The sequence below is a fragment of the Arachis stenosperma genome, chromosome 6, assembly GCF_014773155.1.
Source record: "Arachis stenosperma cultivar V10309 chromosome 6, arast.V10309.gnm1.PFL2, whole genome shotgun sequence".
Classification (NCBI taxonomy): Eukaryota; Viridiplantae; Streptophyta; class Magnoliopsida; order Fabales; family Fabaceae; genus Arachis; species Arachis stenosperma.
The window spans coordinates 31,663,370-31,688,367 of record NC_080382.1 but is presented as its reverse complement, the minus strand read 5'-3'; the positions used below and the strand labels follow the sequence as shown (position 1 = coordinate 31,688,367).

The following is a 24,998-nucleotide window of genomic DNA, read 5'->3' as shown; positions in this document are numbered from 1 at the left end:
GGGTCAATGGCCATGCTTTTGTGAGGGTGGCATCTAGTTAGAGATACGGCCATACTTTTTTCTGCCACGCTTGGCCAAATGGTTTTTTTTAAAAAAACTAATAACCTCAAAGCCAATAACCCCTGAATCGTAATAACCCTAAAACTTGGGCCAAAAGCTTTGAGACTCTCTCACTCTCCGTCATTCACAACCCCTAACCCAAATAACTCCTGAAGAACAAACAACACTAAGTCTCACCTCTCTCATGGCTGGTCTCGCCGTCGACCTCTCTCCCTCCCTGGTATATCGCTTCTCTCGCGGCCGTTTCGGACTTAAGCTCGTCGTGCTCTGTTACTATCGTAAGCTTCTCTGTTAAACTCTGACACCATCGCAAACTCGTATTCTTGCTTTAGCCATCAATGCTTCCTTCACCGTGAGTTGGTCCCTTGACAGGTGAGTTTCATCTTCCTTCAGCTCTATTATTTCTTTTTCAATTTCATTGCTATAAATCATCACTGTATCTTGAATTTGCTATTGAAAGTTTAGGTTGTTAGTGAAATAATGATTCAGCTAATTTTGTTTTGTTGGCAATCATATTTGGAGAATTGGAGTTTAAGTTTTTGTTGCTGAAAGTTATTATACTTTAATTTATTGTTAAAAATTATCAATGAGCTGAATTTGTTGCTAGAAGTAGAATTTGTTGCTGTAAGTAGAATTTGATGCTGAATATATCACAGAGTAATTTTTGTTGTTGCTGGAAGTAGAATTTGTTGGCGCAATGTTCTTGCCAGGGTTCCTCAAGATGTTGTAGCCACTGGGGGAAATGCAAGCTCTTAAGATGGGTGAGTGGTTAGTACTATAACTTATGCTGTTATTCCATTTTTATGTAGCTTCTATAACTAGTATTCAACCTTTTTATAGATGTGACTATTGCCTAACATTTCTCTTGTTTTACTTTGCTTAGAGGATGCCTTGAAGTTATTGCAGGAAAATGAAAAAGAACCGGTTGTACCTGAACCGGAACAAGATCCAACTACTGAAGTGCTTTTTCTTTGCGGCTATGAAGGATATGGAATGACGTTCATTGATGCCGGTGCATTGAGGAAACATTCTCACATTCATGGAGAGAGACAATTTGTTTGTCACTATGAAGGGTGCAAAAAGGCACTGATTTTGTTATTTGGGACACACACATGCATCTCTTCTATCTTTATACTGTTCTATTGATAAATTGTTTATGTTTTAGAAATTTTTTGATAGCTCAAAGTTGAAAAGACATTTTCTCATTCACACATGGGAGATGGATTTTGTATGTCCTCATGAAGGCTATGGTAAGGTATTGATTTTATGAGGACTTCTTTTTTCCCTGGTTATTGTTACATGTACTATTTTTAGTATGACAATTTTTGATGGATGACAAAACTTCTTCAAAGTCTGCATTACTCTTCAGAACGGATAATATTATGTTTATGTTTGTGTATGTATCTTGATTAGTCATTTACTATTTTATTTTATCTTTTGTTAGAATCCTAAAAATCATGTTGTATGTGGTTTTTTAGAATTGTCGAAGCAGAATACTAGAGATTTGGAATGGTATTTCTTCACTGTACACGGTATTCAGCTTACAGATTTTCATTGTGCAAATTTACAATTTTAATCTTATTATAGATTTTGATTTCATATGAATCTAGCATGCTAAAAATATTTTCATAACAACTCTGCATAATAAGTTAGCTTAGAGATTCAGATTGAAGCTGAATTGAGAGCCGCTGCTATAAACTGTGAAATTGGATAGACATTTTAGCAATTTCTGAGATGGCAGCATCTCTAATTGAAGGTACATCACTCACCAAATGTTCATAGGCAACATGAATGCATCTGACCAAAATTACGGCACCTTTGCAGTGATGTTGTAGGTGTAAACCTCCCACATCTGCCGCACCACTTCCTCCCTCTCCTCCACTTCCTATGTAATTCACTTCAAGTTAGTTCTATTAAAATTTTGTTGCCTAATTTAGTTAGTCTAAAAATTGACATAATTTATTATAAAAAGGACTAAATTCATGTAAACAATCCTTAAAGTACTAATTTGATATTATATTATGCAGATCATATTATAAGTACTAAGTGGAATTGAAATATGAATTTTGTTGTTCGATGGATTGATTGAGATATGTTAATTATAAAAACTCATATGTGATCTATGTTGGAATGTCAGGTTTGAAAGAGAGGGTGAACCATCTCAGCTTGCTGCTGTGGATTTCTTTATCAGTACAGTGGATCCATTGAAGGAACCGCCATTGATCACGGCTAACACAGTGCTTTTTATTCTTGCTATGGACTACCCTGTGGATAAAGCATCATGTTATGTATCTGATTATGGTGCTGCAATGCTTACATTTGAATCCCTTGTAGAGACAGGTGATTTTTCAAGAAAGTGGGTTCCATTTTGCAAGCAGTACTTAATAGAGCCACGAGCACCTTAGCACTTCTTCTCTCAGAAGATTGACTACCTTAAAGACAAAATTCAACCTTCTTTTATGAAGAACGTAGAGCTATGAAGGTATTCATTACATTACATTACATTGTTCTTTTTCCAAATCCAAATGGAGTATCTCATAAATCATGATTATCTTTTGGATAGACTATGAGCAGTATAAGGTAAGAATCAATGCTTTGGTAGCCAAGGCATAGAAAACACCAGAAGAAGGATGGACAATGCAAGATGGAACCCCTTGGCCCGGGAATAACTCACGCGATCACCCTTGCATGATTCAGGTATATCAATTCACCATTTGTTGAATCAAATCTATTGGCAGAGTTAAATGCCTAACTTCAAGGACTAAATTATTTTTGCCAGTTTAAAGTGTCCTTTATTCAAATGATTTTTCTCTTATTTGCTATTTGTAGGTTTTCCTTGGAGACACTGGTGCACATGACATAGAAGGAAATGAACTTCCAAGGCTGATGTATGTTTCCAAAGAGAAAAGTCCAAGTTACCAACATCACAAAAAGGATGGTGCTGAAAATGCATTGGTAAGAATGCTTAAAAGTTTGTCTAGATTAATGTTTCATATCCTTATTAAGATCATTGAGATTTCATTAGGCTTGTTGATTCTTGTTTGGATTTATATAGGTGAGGGTCTCAGCAAGTCAACATGATTTTTCTGAGTCTGAATGGATGACAAAATGCATCCAACAGTACTATAGAGGCATCTTTTGAAGAAGAAGCTTATGATCCTGAGAACCCTGCAATGGCAGAGGTGAATTACATGGGTGAAACCTATGGAAACACCTATAATCCCTCATGGAAAAATCATCCAAATTTCTCATGGAAGGATCAACAGAAGCCTCAACAAGGCTTTAATAATGGTGGAAGAAATAGGCTCAGCAATAGCAAGCCTTTTCCATCATCTTCTCAGCAACAGACAAAGAATTCTAAGCAGAGCACCTCTAGCTTAGCAAATATAGTCTCTGATCTGTCTAAGGCCACTTTAAGTTTCATGAGTGAAACAAGGTCCTCCATCAGAAATTTGGAGGCACAAGTGGGCCAGTTGAGTAAGAAAATCACTGAAACTCCTTCTAGTACTCTCCCAAGCAATACTGAAGAGAATCCAAAAAGAGAGTGCAAGGCCATTGACATAATCAAAATGGCCGAACCTAGAGAGGAAGGGGAGGACATGAATCCCAATAAGAAAGACCTCATGGGACGTCTCCCAGACAAGAAGGAGTTCCCTATTGAGGACCTAAAGGAATCTGAGGCTCATATAGAGACCATAGAGATTCCATTAAACCTCCTTCTGCCATTCATGAGCTCTGAGAACTATTCTTCCTCTGAAAAGGATGAAGACGTAACTGAAGAGCAAGTTGCTCAATATCTAGGAGACATCATAAAGCTGAATGTCAAGTTGTTTGGTAATGAGACATAGGAAGGTGAACCTCCCTTGCTCATTAGTGAACTAGATACATAGGTTCAGCAAACTCTACCTCAAAAGAAACAAGATCCTGGTAAATTCTTAATACCCTGTACCATAGGCACCATGACCTTTGAGAAGGCTCTATGTGACCTGGGGTCAGGCATAAATCTTATGCCACTCTCTGTAATGGAGAAACTAGGGATCTTTGAGGTACAGGCTGCCACATTCTCATTAGAGATGGCAGACAAGTCAATAAGACAAGCTTATAAATTGGTAGAGGACATGTTAGTGAAGGTTAATGGCCTTTACATCCCTACTGATTTCATAATCATAGACACTAGGATGGATGAGGATGAATGCATCATCCTTGGAAGACCCTTCCTAGCCATGGCAAGAGCTGTGATTAATGTTGACAAAGGAGAGTTAGTCCTTCAATTGAATGGAGACTACCTTGTGTTTAAAGCTCAAAGATCTTCCTCTGCAACCATGGAGAGGAAGCATGAAAAGCTTCTCTCAATACGGAGTTAAACAGAGCCCCCACAATCAAACTCTAAGTTTGGTGTTGGGAGGCCACAACCAAACTCTAAGTTTGGTGTTAAGAAGCCCCCACATTCAAACTCTAAGTTTGGTGTTGGGAGGCCCTCATCATGCTCTGAACATCTGTGAGGCTCCATGAGAGCCCACTGTCAAGCTATTGACATTAAAGAAGCGCTTATTGGAAGGCAACCCAATTTTTATTTATCTATATTTCTATTGTTCTCTTATATTTTATTAGTTTTATGATCATGTGGAGTCACAAAACAATTGCAAAAATTAAAAACAAAATCAAAGATAGCAGAAGAAAAAGCACACCCTGGAGGAAGAGCTTACTGGCACTTAAACGCCAGTAAGGAGCATCTGGCTGGCATTTAACGCCATAACAGAGCATGAAGCTGGCGTTGAATGCCAGAAACAAGCAGCTGTCTGGCGTTTAAATGCCAGGATTGCACCCTGAGGAGAGCTGGTGTTTAACGCCAGCAACAAGCATCAGGCTGGCGTTAAACACCAGAAACATGCTACATTTGGGCGTTTAACGCCAGAAACAAGCTTCAGTCTGGCATTAAACGCCAGGATTGCAAATAGAGGGCATTTTACATGTTTAATTGGTGCAGAGATGATAAATCCTTGACACCTCAGGATCTGTGGACCCCACAGGATCCCCACCTACCTTCTCCCTCTTTCTCACACCTTTTCATAACACTCTTCCCCAAACATCATTCTCCAATCACCTCAATCACTCTTCCCCATCACCTCTTCACCACTCACTTCCATCCTCTCTTCCCCATAAACCCCACCTACCTTCAAATTCAAAATCTCTTTCCCACCCAAACCCACCCTAAATGACCGAACCCCACTACCATCTCTTCTCCCCCTAGCCAAATACACACCTCTCTCTCCCTCTCCTCTATTTCTTCCTCTTTTTCTTCTATTTTTTCTTCATTTTAAGTTTGGTGTGGTAAAAGCATAGCTTTTTTTGTTTTTTCATAACCATTTATGGCACCTAAGGCCGGAGAAACCTCTAGAAAGAGAAAAGGGAAGACAAAAGCTTCCACCTCTGAGTCATGGGAGATGGAGAGATTCATCTCAAAGGTCCATCAAGACCACTTCTATGAAGTTGTGGCCAAGAAGAAGGTGATCCCTGAGGGCCCTTTCATGCTCAAGAAAAATGAGTATCCGGAGATTTGACATGAGATCCAAAAAAGAGGTTGGGAAGTTCTCACCAACCCCATTCAACAAGTCGGAATCACTAGGAACCATGATCAAAGTATGAACCTGAATTCAAAGAATTGGCTTACAATGGTTCGGGGGAAATACTTAGATTTCAGTCCGAAAAATATAAGGTTGGCGTTCAACTTGCCTATGATGCAAGAAGACGCACGCCCCTACACTAGAAGGGTCAACTTTGATCAAAGGTTAGACCAAGTCCTTATGGATATATGTGTGGAAGGAGCTCAATGAAAAAGAGACTCAAAAGGCAAGCCGGTTCAATTGAGAAGACTGGAACTTAAGCCTGTGGCTAGAGGATGGTTGGAGTTTATCCAATGCTCCATCATCCCCACTAGCAATCGATCCGAATCAACTGTGGATCGGGCCATCATGATCCATAGCATCATGATTGGAGAGGAAGTAGAAGTTCATGAAGTCATCTTTCTAGAACTGTACAAAGTAGCCGAAAAGCCCTCCATCTTGGCAAGGCTAGCTTTTCCTCATCTCATTTGCCATCTATGCTACTTAGCTGGAGTTGTCATAGAAGGAGACATCCTCGTTGAAGAGGACAATCCTATCACTAAGAAGAGGATGGAGCAAACAAGAGAGCCCATTCATGGATCTCAAGAAACGCATGAGGAAGCTCATGATCAAGAAATTCCTGGGATGCCTCAAGGGATGCATTTTCCTCCAAACAACTATTGGGAACAACTCAACACTTCTCTAGAAAGATTGAGTCATGACATGAACCAATTAAGGGTGGAACACCAATAGCACTCTATCATCCTCAATGAGATTAGAGAAGATCAAAGAGCTATGAGGGAGGAGCAACAAAGGCAAGGAAGAGACATAGAGGAGCTCAAGAACACCATTGGTCCTTCAAGAAGAAGGCGCCACCATCACTAAGGTGGACTCATTCCTTAACTTCCTTGTTCTTATCTCTCTGTTTTTCGGTTTTTTGAGCTTCATGTTTGTCTATGTTTGTGTATTCATGACATGATCATTAGTGTCTAGTAACTATGTCTTAAGGCTATGAATAATTCCATGAATCCTTCACCTTTCTTAAATGAAAAATGTTTTTAATACAAAAGAACAAGAAGTACATGAGTTTCAAATTCATCCTTGAAATTGGTTTAATTATATTGACGTGGTGACAATACTTTCTGTTTTATGAATGAATGCTTGAACAATGCATATTTTTTATCTTGTTGTTTATGAATGTTACAATTGTTAGCTCTTGAAAGAATAATGAAAAAGAGAAATGTTATTGATAATATGAAAAATCATAAAATTGATTCTTGAAGCAAGAAAAAGCAGTGAATAACAAAAGCTTGCAAAAAAAATGGCGAAAAAAATTATAAAAGAAAAAGAAAAAGCAAGCAGAAAAAGCCAATAGCCCTTAAAACCAAAAGGCAAGGGTAAAAAGGATCCAAGGCTTTGAGCATCAATGGATAGGAGTGCCCAAGGAAAGAAAATCCAGGCCTAAGCGGCTAATGAAGCTGTCCCTAACCATGTGCTTGTGGCATGCAGGTCCAAGTGAAAAGCTTGAGACTGAGTGGTTAAAGTCGTGATCCAAAGCAAAAAGAGTGTGCTTAAGAGCTCTGGACACCTCTAACTGGGGACTTTAGCAAAGCTGAGTCACAATCTGAAAAGGTTCACCCAGTCATGTGTCTGTGGCATTTATGTATCCGGTGGTAATACTGGAAAACAAAGTGCTTATGGCCACGGCCAAGACTTATAAAAGTAGCTGTGTTCAAGAATCAACATACTTAACTACGAGAATCAATAACACTATTTGAACTCTGAGTTTCTATGGATGCCAATCATTCTAAACTTCAAAGGATAAAGTGAGATGCCAAAACTGTTCAAAAGCAAAAAGCTACAAGTCCCGCTCATCTAATTAGAACTAATTTTCATTGATATTTTGAGATTTATAGTATATTCTCTTCTTTTTATCCTATTTGATTTTCAGTTGCTTGGGGACAAGCAACAATTTAAGTTGGGTGTTGTGATGAGCGGATAATTTTTATGCTTTTTGGCATTATTTTTAGGTAGTTTTTAGTAGAATCTAGCTACTTTTAGGTATGTTTTTATTAGTTTTTATGCAAAATTCACATTTCTAGACTTTACTATGAGTTTGTGTTTTTTTCTGTGATCCAGGTATTTTCTGGCTAAAATTGAGGGACCTGAGTAAAAATCTGATTCAGGCTAAAAAAGGACTGCTGATACTGTTGGATTCTGTACTCGAAATGGATTTTCTGGAGCTACAGAACTCCAAATGGCGCACTCTCAACTGCGTTGGAAAGTAGACATCCAGGGCTTTCTAGCAATATATAATAGTCCATACTTTGTTCGAGCTTAGATGACACAAACTGGCGTTCAATGCCAGTTCCATGCTGCATTCTGGAGTAAAACGCCAGAAACACGTCACAAACTAGAGTTAAACGCCAAACAAACGTTACAACTTGGGGTTTAACTCCAAAAGAAGCCTCTACACGTGTAAAGCTCAAGCTCAGCCCAAGAACACACCAAAGTGGGCCCCGAAAGTGGATTTCTGCACTAATACTTATTTCTGTAAACCTTAGTAACTAGTCTAGTATAAATAGGACATTTTACTATTGTATTAGACATCTTTGGTCTCAGTTTTAATTAGTTGTTCATCTTAGGAGACTATTGATCACGTTTTGGAGGCTGGCCTCTCGGCCATGCCTGGACCATCACTTATGTATTTTCAACGGTGGAGATTCTACACACCATAGATTAAGGTGTGGAGCTCTGCTGTACCTCGAGTATTAATGCAATTACTACTATTTTCTATTCAATTCAGCTTATTCTTGTTCTAAGATACTATTCGTACTTCAACTTGATGGATGTGATGATTCCTGACACTCATCATCATCCATCCTTATGAACGCGTGCCTGACAACCACCTCCGTTCTACAAGCGAGAGCTATAGTGTGTATCTCTTGGATTCCTGATGCACGATGCATGGTTTCCCTCTCCTAACAACCGAGCCTTCTATTCCGTGAGATCAGAGTCTTCGTGGTATAAGCTAGAATCCATTGGCAGCATTCTTGAGAATCTGGAAAGTCTAAACCTTGTCTGTGGTATTCCGAGTAGGATTCAGGGATTGAATGACTTTGACGATCTTCAAACTCGTGAGTGTTGGGCGTAGTGATAGACGCAAAAGAATCACTGGATTCTATTCCGATATGATCGAGAACTGACAGATGATTAGTCATGCTGTAACAAGCATTTGGACCATTTTCACTGAGAGGATGGAAAGTAGCCATTGACAACGGTGATGCCCTACATACAGCTTGCCATGGAAAGGAGTATGAAGGATTGGATGAAAGCAGTAGGAAAGCAGAGATTTAGAAGGGATAAGCATCTCCATACACTTATCTAAAATTCTCACCAATGAATTACAAAAGTATCTCTATCTTTATTTTATGCTTTATTTATCTTTATATTTTCGAAAACCATTATAACCATTTGAATCCGCCTAACTGAGATTTACAAGATGACCATAGCTTGCTTCATACGAACAATCTCCGTGGGATCGACCCTTACTCACATAAGGTATTACTTGGACGACCCAGTGCAGTTACTGGTTAGTTGTGCAAAGTTGTGACAAAGTGTGGTTCACGTTTGAGAGCTCCAAGTCTATTGGCGCCATTATTGATGATCACAATTTACGTGCACCAGTTAACATGAAATGACTTGATGGAATTCAAGGACCTATGTATGTGGGAATTGGATGTGTTTTCAATAGACAAGCTCTTTATGGTTATAGTCCACCTTCCATGCCCAACTTACCAAGATCTTCTTCATCATGCTGTTGTTGCTGTTCCTCAAAGAAGGCCAAAAAATATGTCTCTGAGCTTTATAAAGATGCAAAAAGGGAAGAACTTCATGCTGCTATTTTTAATCTTAGGGAGATTAGGGAAAGAGTGAAGAACTTGATTCTACTGTTTTCTTAAAAAAATAACTAATTAAGTTTAATTATTTAACATAGTGTAGTGGATCCGTTACTCTGATTCCTTAAATACCCTATTTTGCTGAAACCTGAAAGCATAGAATTGAATTGAATTGAAAGAGAGAGAGAGTGAGTGAGTGAGAGATATATTTTATATTTTAATGTATAAAACAATTATAGCAAAAATTATATATGTCACTAACTATTGTTTGATTTGTCTTGTAATAAAAATGCATACTATATTTATTAGTTTGGTAATAAAAAAAGGACTAAAAATTTATATTGTGCAATGATGAAGGTAAAGTTAGAAAAAGAATTTTTTTTTAATTTGATAAGGCTATTGCCATGCTTTAAAAGCGTGGCCGCATCTCCCTCTATTGCCACACTATAAAAGCGTGGCCATGTCTCCCTCTATTGCCCCGCTTATAAAGCATGGCCATATCTCCCTTTATTGCCACACTTTAAAATTGTGGCCATATCTCCCACATATGGCCACACTTTTAAGCATGGCAATCTGTAAAAAGTGTGGCAAAGAAAATGTGGCGATAGGTCACCAAAAGCGTGGCGATAGAGCAACCGCCACGCTTGTAGACGTGATCCTTTCAAAAGCGTGGCGGTAGCTCAAAAAGCATGGCAAAAAGCTATCGCAACGCTTTTTTCAGCTTTTTGCCACGCTTTAAAAGCGTGGCAATAGAGTTGTTTTCTTGTAGTGTGTAAGCGAAGTTATCCTATTATTATTCCTCTTATTTAAATGCTCTCTATTTTAAAATGTTTGTAATCAAGGAGGAGATTGTTGAATTTGAAAATAGATTATATTATTTATTGTGATTACAAGTATTTGGTTGGTTAATTGTAGTTAACTGTAGATTGATTATAATTTGTGATTTGATTGAATGTGCTATAAAGTTTCAAGATCGTTAGTGGTTCAAATACTGATTTGATTATTATTGGAAAGTATCAAATATTAAGAGAAAAGATATCAGGTTCATATGGAAATGATTGCTACTACAAATAGAAAAGAAACAATCATGACAATAATGGGGATGAATGGACAGCAACTGCTAGTGAATCATAATACTTTAGCTTTTACTATAAAAAGAAGATGAGCCTTTAAGAAAAAATTTAGAAACCATACACTACACATTTGAATGTCATTCCTCTTTATTTTGGTCTCAATTTAATATATCTGCTTTTGTTTGAGTCTTTTTTTCATAAAGAGAAAAATTCTTGTGATTTTGAGAGAGATTATTTGAAAAAGTCTATGATTAAAAAGTCATGAACGTAACTAGGAAGAAAAGCCAAAACAATTTCCGATTCAGTTTGAGTTTTTGTCATTGGTGTATTTGTTTGGTCTTGGTGATTTCTTTTGTCTTGCGTCTGGTTGTGAAGCACGAAATTGTTGCTTCATTTGACGTAGAACCAATTTGGTTTGTTTGTCTTTGTCTTGGTTTTGGCATTGGTGATTATAATCTTAAAATTGATAAAATAAGATTTTTCTATTATTATGGTAGACACTGGATAGAGACCTTATTGCACTTTGAGGTTAAACCATGATATATAATGGTGTCTTTCTCTCTACTCTTTCCTTTTTTATCTTCACTATAAGAATATCGCCGATTAGCTACCACAAAAGTAATTGTAAAATCATCGCTAATCCGACGCAAAATATAATTTATGACGGATTAGCTACTGCCTAGTAACTAATGCTTTCCTCACTAATTACAAGTCATAAATAAGTGAGGCAAACATAACAGTCGCTAATTCATAAGAAATTTTTTTAGCTACCGAATAGATAGTTGCAAATCCATCACTAAAGTAAAAGCTGATTCTATAAAAGAAATAGACTAAAATGTAGTCGCTAATTAGAGACAAACTCTGTAAGATCCAGAACTTTTGAAAAATCTTATTATGAGCCAATTTCGAATTAATTATTCATTAAAGACTTTATTTTCAGAGATTATTTTATTAAGAGTAATTAAAACAAGTTTCGATGATTAAATTGAAAATTTCATTTAATTTTATAATTATTGAATAATTTTCTATATTTAAAATTATAAAGCTTAATAATTGTAAAATAATAATAATTTTATATGATTTGATTTAAATTGATATTTTTTGAAATTTAACACTTTAAGTTTTACGAATAAAATAGATTAATTATATTATCTTATATTTTAAATTAGAATACTTAATACAACAAATAATATTCTTAAAGTGATTTTGAGAAATTAAATTATATTTCAAATTAATACTCTATAACCTAATTTGATTAAAATTAACCAAACCCAAATTAATCCCAAAATCCGTTGCTTTATTTCTCTTTAGCTACAATAAGTTATTCTTGCTTTGAACCCCTTACCGTTATTATTCTGCTATAGATTATTGAGAATTTCATGATGTTAACATTCTAGGGTCGAGTTTTGAAAATTGTATGATTAAAATAGAAGCTGCTGTGGTGTAATCCTGCTTCGTTTCTTGTGACAAGTCATCATTGCTGTGAACTTTGACTGTCGCTACTGGTATTGCCTAGGAATTAATGAGTTTGATGCCATGAGTTAAGAATAGAAATGGTGATTATTTAAAAAGATTTGGTTTTAAAGATTATATGTTTTAAGTTTGATTTATTTAGAAAAGAATTAATTATGTTTTGAATTGGAATTATTGATGAACGGAATGGGAGGATGGATGATGATGATTGAAGTTGAATGAAGGATGATGAGGAATAATTTTAAAGTATAATTTTTGAATGAATGTGGATATTGAATTGATGATGATAATGAATTAAAAATATATGAGACTTACAAAATTGAGACAAATTGTTGACCCTCTGTATGTAAGATGTGACCGCGCACTTTAACTCCCCGAGTTCTCCAATGGGCATGCATATATATATATATATATATATATATAAATTTGAGCTTAGGGCTTTGTCTCTTCCCATGGATGAGCTTGGGAATTTTTTCATGGATATTATTGAGCTTGGGGATGCGCATACAGAAGGACTGTCCAATGGTTAGCTACTAGGACATGTCGGGCTGGCTGTATAACCGATAGATGAGCTCATTAGCTATAGGGCAGACTTGCATCATATGCATTTCCATGCTTTGTTTGAGTGTGAATATGTTTTAGTTTGCCTAATTGTATAACTATTATTAACTGCTATCTAAATTATGTGTTGTAACTACTATCTATACCTGTGCTTTCCTTGTCTATTTTGCCTATATTTGCTCTGGTGTGGTACTTTGTTGATTGAGTATTGGTGCTGAATTGATGATAGTGTTGATTGATTTCGTGGTTGTTTTCTGATTAAGATTTAGAAAAGTAAGAAATATCATGCTGGTTCAGCATAGACTTAATGAACCTATGTTTGGAACAGGTTGGTCATTCATACTATTAGGAAACTTTTAAGATTCTTTTATAAGAAAAGTAAGTTTGGATTTCTGGATAATTAACTGATTTCTTTTAAAGAGGTTTTGGATTTTTGGGTAGTTAAACCGTCAGTTTTCAAAAGATTCATAAGACAACAATAATCACTGAACTTGAAAATAGATTTTTCTCTAAATATCTTCTTATGACAATTATGAAATTCTGTGGTGAGACCATGTGGTTAGGTTCTCACCCCCTACAGACTTTCTTTTTCAGTGGCAGGTTCAGAAAGATTTGGCGCGAAGCCCGATTGATCTACAAGCTTTATATGAATGTTGTATGATGAGCGGATAATTTATACGCTTTTTGGCATTGTTATTAGGTAGTTTTTAGTAGGATCTAGCTACTTTTAGGGATGTTTTCAATAGTTTTTATGCTAAATTCATATTTCTGGACTTTACTATGAGTTTGTGTGTTTTTCTATGATTTCAGGTAATTTCTGGCTGAAATTGAGGGATCTGAGCAAAACTCTGATAAAAGGCTGACAAAAGACTGCTGATGCTGTTGGATTCTGACCTCCCTGCACTCGAAATAGATTTTCTGGAGCTACAAAACTTCAAATGGTGCTCTCTCAATGGCTTTGGAAATTAGACATTCAGAGCTTTCCAGCAATATATAATAGTCCTTACTTTATTCGAGATTTGACGAGTAAACTGGCGCTCAACGCCAGCTCTATGCTGCATTCTGGAGTCAAACGCCAGAAACACGTCACAAACCAGAGTTGAACGCCAAAAACACGTTACAACTTGGCATTCAAGTCCAAGATAAGCCTCAGCTCGTGTAAAGATCAAGCTCAGCCCAAACATACACCAAGTGGGCCCCGGAAGTGGATTTATGCATCAATTACTTACTTCTGTAAACCCTAGTAGCTAGTTTAGTATAAATAGAACTTTTTACTAGTGTATTATATGTCTTTGATTGTCTAGTCTTTGATTGTATTTTTTGATCTTTTGATCACGTTTGGGGGCTGGCCATTCTGCCATGCCTGGACCTTCATCACTTATGTATTTTTAATGGTGGAGTTTCTACACACCATAGATTAAGGGTGTGGAGCTCTGCTGTACCTCAAGTTTCAATGCAATTACTACTATTTTCTATTCAATTCCGCTTGTTCTTATTCTAGGATATTCATTGCACTTCAACATGATGAATGTGATGATCCGTGACACTCATTATCATTCTCACCTATGAATGCGTGACTGACAACAACTTCCGTTCTACCTTAGACCGTGCGCATATCTCTTAGATTCCTTAATCAGAATCTTCGTGGTATAAGCTAGAATTGATGGCAGCATTCATGAAAATCCGGAAAGTCTAAACCTTATCTATGGTATTCCGAGTAGGATTCCAGGATTGAATGACTGTGACGAGCTTCAAACTCGCGATTGTTGGGCGTGATGACAAACGCAAAAGAATCAAGGGATTCTATTCCAACATGATCGAGAACCGACAGATGATTAGCCGTGCCGTGACAGAGAATTTGGACCATTTTAACTGAGAGGATGGGATGTAGCCATTGATAACAGTGATGCCCTACATACAGCTTGCCATGGAAAGGAATAAGAAGGATTGAAGGAAGACAGTAGGAAAGCAGAGATCCAACAGGGACAAGCACCTCCACACACTTATCTGAAATTCCCACCATTGAATTACATGAGTAACTCTATCTTTATTTTCTGTTTATTTATTTAATATTCAAAAACTCCATAACATTTATTATCTACCTAACTGAGATTTACAAGATGACCGTAGCTTGCTTCATACCAACAATCTCCGTGGGATCGACCCTTACTCACGTAAGGTATTACTTGGACGACCCAGTGCACTTGCTGGTTAGTTGTACGGAGTTATGACTAAGTGTGATTCACGTTTGAGAGCCCTACCAAGTTATTGGGGCCATTGTTGATGATCACAATTTTGTGCACAAAGTTTTTGGCGCCGTTGCCGGGGATTGTTCGAGTATGGACAACTGACGGTTCGTCTTGTTGCTCAGATTAGGTAATTTTCTTTTTATTTTTCTTTTCAAAAAGTTTTCAAAAATATTTTTCAAAATTTTTTCTTTGTTTTCGAAAAATTATTCAAAATTTTTAAGAATGAATTCTAGTATTTCATAAAGTATGTTGAAGCTTGGCTGGCTGTAAAGTCATGTGTAACTCAATTGGATTGAGGCTTCAAAACCATCAGCATAGAGGTAAGTTAATTGGAATATCAGTTGTTACATGCCTGATTTATATCTTCTAAAGCTGGCTGGCTATTAAGCCATGCCCAACCCATGGATTGGAGCTTTAGGCTAATATTGAAAGATTCCTGGAATTCTTATTAAAAATTTTGGATTTCTTATTTTCTTTTTTTTCTATATGTTTTTCGAAAAAATTAAAAGAAAATCCAAAAAAATCATAAGATCATAAAAAACCAAAAATATTTTGTGTTTCTTGTTTGAGTCTTGAGTCAAGTTATAAGTTTGGTGTCAATTGCATATTCATCTTGTTCTTGCAATTTTTGAAAATTCATGCATTCATAGTGTTCTTCATGATCTTCAAGTTGTTCTTGGTAAGTCTTCTTGTTTGATCTTGATGTTTTCTTGTTTTGTGTCTTTTATTGTTTTTCATATGCATTTTTGCATTCATAGTGTCCATGCATTAAAGATTTCTAAGTTTAGTGTCTTGCATGTTTTCTTTGCATAAAAAAATTTTCAAAAAAATGTTCTTGATGTTCATCATGATCTTCAAAGTATTCTTGGTGTTCATCTTGACATTCATAGTATTCTTGCATGTATCATGTGTTTTGATCCAAAATCTTCATGTTTTGGGTCATTTTTATGTTTTTCTCTCTCATCATTAAAAATTCAAAAATAAAAAAATATATCTTTTCCTTTCTTCTCTCAAAATTTCAAAAATTTGGGTTGACTTAGTCAAAAATTTTTAAAATTAGTTGTTTCTTGTAAGTCAAGCCAAATTTTCAAAATTTTAAAAATCTTATCTTTTTAAAACTTTTTCAAAAATTAAATCTTTTTCATTTTTCTTATTAATTTTTGAAAATTCTTTAAAATATTTTTCAAAAATCTTTTTCTTAATTTTATCTTTATTTTCGAAAATTATGCTACCAATTAATATGATTGATTCAAAAATTTGAAGTTTGTTACTTTCTTGTTAAGAAAAGGTTCAATCTTTAAATTCTAGAATCTTATCTTTTAGTTTCTTGTTAGTTAAGTAATTAATTTTAATTTTAAAAATTAAATCTTTTCCAACCATATCTTTTTAATCATGTCTTTTATATCATATCTTTTTCAAAATTTTATCTTTTTCAAAAATTTGATTTTAAAATATCTTTTCTAACTTCTTAACTTCTTATCTTCTTATCTTTTTAAAATTTGATTTTGATATCTTTTTCAACTAACTAATTAACTTTTTGTTTGTTTCTTATCTTTTTCAAAACCACCTAACTACTTTTCCCTCTCTACTTTTCAAAAATATCTCATCCCTTTTTCAAAATTCTTTTTAAATTAACTAATTGTTTTAAATTTTAATTTTAATTCTATCTCACCTTTAATTTTCTATAATCACTAACTACTTTTTCAAAATTTATTTTCGAAACTCCTTCCCTCTCCTCTTCTTCTATTTATTTATTTATTCACTAACACTTCTCTTCATCTCAAATCACTACCTCTATCCTTACCCTTGTGTTTGGATTCTCCATTCTTCTTATTCCTTCTCTTTTTTCTGTTCCCTTCTTTCTCATATGAGCAGGAACAAGGAGAAAGGCATTCTTGTTAAAGCTGATCCAGAACCTAAAAGAACTATGAAGAGGAAACTAAGAGAAGTTAAATTATAACAATCCAGAGACAACCTTATTGAAATTTTCGAACAAGAGAAGGAGATGGCAGCCGAACCCAACAACAATAGTGCAAGAAGGATGCTTGATGATTATACTACACCTACTTCCAAGTTTGATGGAAGAAGCATCTCAATTCCTACCATTGGAGCAAACAATTTTGAGCTGAAACCTCAACTAGTTGCTCTAATACAACAAAACTGCAAGTTTTATGGACTTCCATCAGAAGATCCCTATCAGTTTTTAACTGAGTTCTTGTAGATCTGTGAGACTGTAAAGACGAATGGAGTAGATCCTGAAGTCTACAGGCTCATGCTTTTCCCTTTTGCTGTAAGAGACAGAGCTAGAACATGGTTGGATTCACAACCTAAGGATAGCATGGACTCCTGGGATAAGCTGGTCACGGCCTTCTTGGCTAAATTCTTTCCTCCTCAAAAGCTGAGCAAGCTTAGATTGGATGTTCAGACATTCAAACAAAAAGATGATGAATCCCTCTATGAAGCTTGGGAAAGATACAAGCAGATGACCAAAAGGTGTCCTTCTGACATGCTTTCAGAATGGACCATTCCGAATATATTCTATTATGGTCTGTCTAAGTTCTCTAAGATGTCACTGGACCATTCTGCAGGTGGATCCATTCACCTAAAGAAAATGCCTGCAGAAGCTCAAGAACTTATTGACATGGTTGCAAATAACTAGTTCATGTACACTTCTGAGAGGAATTCCGTGAATAATGGGACGCCTCAAAGGAAGGAAGTTCTTGAAATTGATGCTCTGAATGCCATATTGGCTCAGAACAAAATGTTGACTCATCAAGTCAACATGATTTCTCAAAGTCTGAATGGATGGCAAAATGCATCGAACAGCACTAAAGAGGCATCTTCTGAAGAAGAAGCTTATGATCCTGAAAACCCTGCAATGGCAGAGGTAAATTATATGGGTGAACCTTATAGAAACACCTATATTTTATCATGGAGAAATCATCCAAATTTCTCATAAAAGGATCAAAAAAGCCTCAACAAGTCTTTAATAATGGTGGAATAAATAGGCTCAGCAATATCAAGCCTTATCCATCATCTTCTCAGCAACAGACAGAGAATTATGAACAGAATACCAATAACTTAGCAAATTTAGTCTCTGATCTGTCTAAGGCCACTTTAAGTTTCATGAATGAAACAAGGTCCTCCATCAGAAATCTGGAGGCACAAGTGGGCCAGCTGAGTAAGAAAATTACTGAAACCCCTCCTAGTACTCTTCCAAGCAATACTGAAGAAAATCCAAAAAGAGAGTGCAAGGCCATTGATATAATCAATATGGCCGAACCTAGAGAGGAAGGAGAGGATGTGAATCCCAATGAGGAAGACCTCATGGGACGTCTCTCAAGCAAGAAGGAGTTCCCTATTGAGGACCCACGGGAATCTGAGGCCCATATAGAGACCATAGAGATTCCATTAAACCTCCTTCTGCCATTCATGAGCTCTGAAGACTGTTCTTCCTCTGAAGAGGATGAAGATGTAACTGGAGAGCAAGTTGCTCAATATCTAGAAGCTATCATGAAACTGAATGCCAAGTTATTTGGTAATGAGACTTGGGAAGGTGAACCTCCATTACTCATTAGTGAACTAGATACCTGGGTTCAACAAACTTTACCTCAAAAGAGACAAGATCCTGGAAAATTCATAATACCCTGTACCATAGGCACCATGACCTTTGAGAAAGCTCTGTGTGACCTAGGGTCAAGCATAAAAATCTTATGCCACTCTCTGTAATGAAGAAACTGGGGATCATTGAGGTACAGCCTGCCTTATTCTCATTACAACTGGCAAACAAGTCAGTAAGACAAGCTTATGTATTAGTAGAGGACGTGTTAGTAAAGGTTAAAGGCCTTTACATTCCTGCTGATTTCAAAATCTTAGACACTAGGAAGGAGGAGGATAAATGCATCATCATTGGAAGACCTTTCCTAGCCACAGCAGAAGCTATGATAGATGTTAACAGAGGAGAATTAGTCCTTCAATTGAATGGGGACTACCTTGTGTTTAAGGCACACGGCTATCCTTCTGTAACAAGGGAGAGTAAGCATGCAGAGTTTCTCTCAGTACAGAGTCAAACAGAGCCCCCACAGTCAAATACTATGTTTGGTGTTGGGAGGCCACAACCAAACTCTAAGTTTGGTGTTGAATCCCCACAACCAAACTCTAAGTTTGGTGTTGAGACTATACAACATTGACCTGATCACCTGTGAGGCTCCATGAGAGCCCACTGTCAAGCTATTGACATTAAAGAAGCGCTTATTAGGAGGCAACCCAATTTTTATTTATCTAATTTTATTTTTTATTTTATCATTCTTTTATGTTTTATTAGGTACATGATCATGTGGAGTCACGAAAAAAAATATTAAAATTAAAAACAGAATCAAAAACAGCAGAAGAAAAATCACACCCTGGAGGAAGGACTTATTGGCGTTTAAACGCTAGTAAAGAGTATTTGTCTGGCCTTCAACGCCAGAACAAAGCATGAATCTGGCGTTGAACGCCAGAAACAAGCAACACCCTGGCGTTCAAATGCCAGGAATGCACCCTGAGGAGAGCTGGCGCTGAACGCCAGGAACAAGCATGGAACTAGCGTTCAACGTCAGAAACATGCTACACATGGGCGTTGAACGCCCAGAACATGCATCATTTCGGCGTTTAAATGCCAGAATTGCATGCAAAGGCATTTTACATGCCTAATTGGTACAGGGATGTAAATCCTTAACACCTCAGGATCTGTGGACCCCACAGGATCATCTCAAGATCTGTGGACCCCACAGGATCCCCACCTACCATATTCTCCCCTCTTCTCAACATTCATCCTCTCTTTCCAATAAACACTCTTCCCCAAAACCCTTCACCAATCACCTCAATCTCTCTTCCCAATTACCCCATTCACCACTCACATCCATCCACTCTTCCCCATAAACCCCACCTACCTTCAAAATTTAAATTTCTTTCCCACCCAAACCCACCCTAAATGGCCGAACCTACTCCCTCTCCTCTCCCTATATAAACCCCTCCATTCTCCTTAATTTTCACACAACACAACCCCCTCTTCTACACCTTGGCCGAATACACCTCCCCTACTCTCCTCCATATTTCTCTTCTTCTTCTTCTTTTCTTTCTTCTCTTGCTCAAGGGTGAGAAATATTTTAAGTTTGGTGTGGTAAAAACATAAGCTTTTTATTTTTCCATTACCATTGATGGCACCTAAGGCCGGAGAAACCTCTAGAAAAGGGAAAGAAAAGACAAAAGCTTCCACCTCCGAGTCATGGGAGATGGAAAGATTCATCTCCAAAGCCCATCAAGACCACTTCTATGATGTTGTGGCCAAGACGAAGGTGATCCCTGAGGTCCCTTTCAAGCTCAAGAAAATGAGTTTCCGGAGATCCGACATGAGATTCAAAGAAGAAGTTGGGAAGTTCTGACCAACCCCATTCAACAAGTAGGAATCTTAATGGTTCAAGAGTTCTATGCCAATGCATAGATCACTAGGAACCATGATCAAAGTATGAACCCGAATCCAAAGAACTATCTTACAATGGTTCGGGGGAAATACTTAGATTTTAGTCCGAAAAATGTGAGGTTGGTATTCAACTTGCCCATGATGCAAGGAGATGCACACCCCTACACAAGAAGGGTCAACTTTGATCAAAGGTTGGACTAAGTTCTTAGGGACATATGTGTTGAAGGAGCTCAATGGAAAAGAGACTCTAAGGGCAAGCCGGTTCAATTAAGAAGACTGGACCTCAAGCCTGTAGCTAGAGGATGGTTGGAGTTCATCCAACGCTCCATCATCCCCACTAGCAACCGATCTAAAGTTACTGTGGATCGGGCCATCATGATCCATAGCATCATGATTGGAGAGGAAGTAGAAATTTATGAAGTTATCTCCCTTGAATTCTACAAAATAGCCGATAAGCCCTCTACTTTGGCAAGGCTAGCTTTTCCTCATCTTATTTGCCATCTATGTTACTCAGCTGGAGTCATCATAGAAGGAGACATCCCCATCGAGGAGGACAAGCCCATCACTAAGAAAAGGATGGAGCAAACAAGAGAGCCCACTCATGGAACCCAAGAGACGCATGAGGAAGCTCATCACCAAGAAATCTCGGAGATACCTCAAGGGATGCACTTTCCTGCCAACAACTATTGGGAACAACTCAACATTTCTCTTGAAGATTTGAGTTACAATATGGATCAATTAAGGGTGGAACATCAAGAGCACTCCATCATTCTCCATGAAATTAGAGAAGATCAAAGAGCAATGAGGGAGGAGCAACAAAGGCAAGGAAGAGACATAGAAGAACTCAAGGACATCATTGGTTCTTCAAGAAGAAAGCGCCACCATCACTAAGGTGGATTCATTCCTTGTTCTTATTTTTCAGTTTTTTTCGGTTTTTATGCTTATTATGTCATCTATATTTGTGTCTCTGTTACATGATCATTAGTATTTAGTAACTATGTCTTAAGGCTATAAATAATTCCATGAATCCTTCACCTCTCTTAAATGAAAAATGTTTCTAATTCAAAAGAACAAGAAGTACATGAATTTCGAAATTATCCTTAAATTTAGTTTAATTATATTGATGTGGTGACAATACTTTTTGTTTTCTGAATGAATGCTTGAACAGTGCATATTTTTTGTCTTGTTGTTTATGAATGTTAAAATTGTTGGCTCTTGAAAGAATGATGAACAAAGAGAATGTTATTGACAATCTGAAAAATCATGAAAATTGATTCTTGAAGCAAGAAAAAGCAGTGAAAAAGCAAAAGCTTGTGAAAAAAAATATAGAAAGAAAAAGAAAAAGCAAGCAGAAAAAGCCAATAGCCCTTAAAACTAAAAGGCAAGGGTAAAAAGAATCCAAGGCTTTGAGCATCAATGGATAGGAGGGCCCAAGGAAATAAAATCCAGGCCTAAGCGGCTAAATCAAGCTGTCCCTAACCATGTGCTTGTGGCATGCAGATCCAAGTGAAAAGCTTGAGACTGAGTGGTTAAAGTCGTGATCCAAAACAAAAAGAGTGTGCTTAAGAGCTCTGGACACCTCTAACTGAGTCACAATCTGAAAAGGTTCACCCAATTTTGTGTCTGTGGCATTTATGTATCCGGTGGTAATATTGGATAACAAAGTGCCTAAGGCCACGGCCAAGACTCATAAAAGTAGCTGTGTTCAAGAATCAACATACTTAACTAGGAGAATCAATAACACTATCTAAAATTCTAAGTTCCTATAGATGCCAATCATTCTAAGCTTCAAAGGAAAAAGTGAGATGCCAAAATTGTTCAGAGGCCAAAAGCTACAAGTCCCGCTCATCTAATTAGAATTAATATTCATTAATATTTTGTGATTTATAGTATATTCTCTTCTTTTATCCTAATTTATTTTCAGTTGCTTGGGGACAAACAACAATTTAAGTTTGGTGTTATGATGAGCGGATAATTTATACGCTTTTTGGCATTGTTTTTAGGTAGTTTTTAGTAGGATCTAGCTAATTTTAGGGATGTTTTCATTAGTTTTTATGCTAAATTCATATTTCTGGACTTTACTATGAGTTTGTGTGTTTTTCTATGATTTCAGGTATTTCTGGCTGAAATTGAGGGACCTGAGCAAAACTCTGATAAAAGGCTGACAAAGGACTGCTGATGCTGTTGGATTCTGACCTCCCTCCACTCGAAATGGATTTTTTGGAGCTACAAAACTCCAAATGGCGCTCTCTCAACGGCGTTGGAAGTAGACATCTAGAGATTTCCAGCAATATATAATAGTCCATACTTTATTCGAGATTTGACGATGTAAACTGGCGCTCAACGCCAGCTCTATGCTGCATTCTGGAGTCAAACGCCAGAAACACGTCACGAACCAGAGTTGAACGCCAAAAACACGTTACAACTTGGTGTTCAACTCCAAGATAAGCCTCAGCTCGTGTAAACATCAAGCTCAGCCTAAACATACACCAAGTGGGCCCCGGAAGTAGATTTATGCATCAATTACTTACTTCTATAAACCCTAGTAGCTAGTTTAGTATAAATAGAACTTTTTACTAGTGTATTATACGTCTTTGATTGTCTAGTCTTTGATTGTATTTTTTGATCTTTTGATCTTGTTTGGGGGCTGGCCATTCGGCCATGCCTGGACCTTCATCACTTATGTATTTTTAACGGTGGAGTTTCTACACACCATAGATTAAGGGTGTGGAGCTCTGCTGTACCTCAAGTTTCAATGCAATTACTACTATTTTCTATTCAATTCCGCTTGTTCTTATTCTAAGATATTCGTTGCACTTCAACATGATGAATGTGATGATCCGTGACACTCATCATCATTCTCACCTATGAATGTGTGATTGACAACCACTTCCGTTCTACCTTAGACCGGGTGTATATCTTTTAGATTCCTTAATCAGAATCTTTGTGGTATAAGCTAGAATTGATGGCGGCATTCATGAGAATCCGGAAAGTCTAAACCTTGTCTGTGGTATTCCGAGTAGGATTCCGGGATTGAATGACTGTGACGAGCTTCAAACTCGCGATTGTTGGGCGTGATGACAAACGCGAAAGAATCAAGGGATTCTATTCCAACATGATCGAGAACCGACAGATAATTAGCCGTGCCGTGACAGAGCATTTGGACCATTTTCACTAAGAGGATGGGATGTAGCCATTGACAACGGTGATGCCCTACATACAGCTTGCCATGGAAAGGAATAAGAAGGATTGAAGGAAGACAGTAGGAAAGCAGAGATCCAACAGGGACAAGCACCTCCACACACTTATCTGAAATTCCCACTATTGAATTACATGAGTAACTCTATCTTTATTTTCTGTTTATTTATTTAATATTCAAAAACTCCATAACATTTATTATCCGCTTAACTGAGATTTACAAGATGACCATAGCTTGCTTCATACCAACAATCTCCATGGGATCGACCCTTACTCACGTAAGGTATTACTTGGACGACCCAGTGCACTTGCTGGTTAGTTGTGCGGAGTTGTGACTAATTGTGATTCACGTTTGAGAGTGCTACCAAGTTATTGGGGCCATTGTTGATGATCACAATTTCGTGCACCATTGTATATTTTGGTTTGTTGGTTTAGTTGAGATTTAACCCCTCGTCAATTGTCATTTTTAGATTTTAGAGGGGGAGGACTTGTATTTGGAAAGTTTTGAATAAGTTTATGTATCTATTATTATGTGGATATAATTGTGACTAAGTGAATTAAAGTAAAAACTTTTCAATTTCGTAACTAAAGATTCAGTTTATATTCGCAAAGGCTCAATATTAAATAATTATAATATTAAATTAACCAGTTAGAGGTAAGTAACGCCTGAGCTTTTAGTACGATCATGAGGCGTTAAAAGTAAGGGTGTTACCCTTATGGTATCAGAGCAGTTCATTCTGATTAGAGCCTTGGGAATGGACTGACAATGCTTCATTGCATACTTTGAGTGTCTGTCATGTTGCAGGTCTTGTCCAAATGACAAGATTTAGAGCTTTATGCACATGACTATCTATTGATTAACGCTGTTAGCTTACCATTGCATATCTACTAATGTTATGTCTGGCCAACTTAATGTTGATTGTTTATGTGTAGGGGAAAGTTAACAGGATATCATACATAAAATAGAATTGATAAATGATTCAGTTCACGGGTTTTGGGAATGAATTAATTTTGAAGTTTGTTCCATTTCGGCGTATGATCCTTATTCGTGCATAGTGTTATCTCTTTCTCTATAAATTGCATTGGAATTCCTTATTCATTATTTCCTTAATGAAATGTGATTGATTTAATTGCCAACCTTACCTCATTATTGATACATTGTCTTTGCTTGATTCTAAATCCAGTTGTTACTTCAAACTTTTGAGATATTTACCCTAATTACCGTTAATAGACATCTTTATGAACTTTATACTCCTTCACTTGATTTTGGATTTATTCTGGTGCCATAAATGATTCACAGATCTCTAGAAACAAACTATTGATTTTAGCTACCCTAACTTGTGAGCTTTGTATTCCTTTCTAACTGCATGGTGTCAATGGATGCGCTATGAATCGTGCTACGTTATTTGACGTATCATTTG

General features: G+C 36.9%; 1 non-coding gene and 2 pseudogenes across 1 annotated transcript; 2 read left to right on the top strand and 1 right to left on the bottom strand.

Annotated features, from left to right (window-relative positions):
• The first annotated feature begins 244 nt into the window (after positions 1-244).
• Positions 245-1,774, top strand: LOC130933947 (zinc finger transcription factor YY1-like; annotated as a pseudogene).
• Positions 1,775-1,847: 73 nt separating this feature from the next.
• LOC130933946 (cellulose synthase A catalytic subunit 8 [UDP-forming]-like) lies at positions 1,848-3,141 on the top strand (annotated as a pseudogene).
• Positions 3,142-17,322: 14,181 nt separating this feature from the next.
• Positions 17,323-17,430, bottom strand: LOC130938167 (small nucleolar RNA R71). The gene has a single exon (XR_009069342.1). It is a non-coding gene; the product is annotated as a small nucleolar RNA R71 (small nucleolar RNA).
• Positions 17,431-24,998: the final 7,568 nt, after the last annotated feature.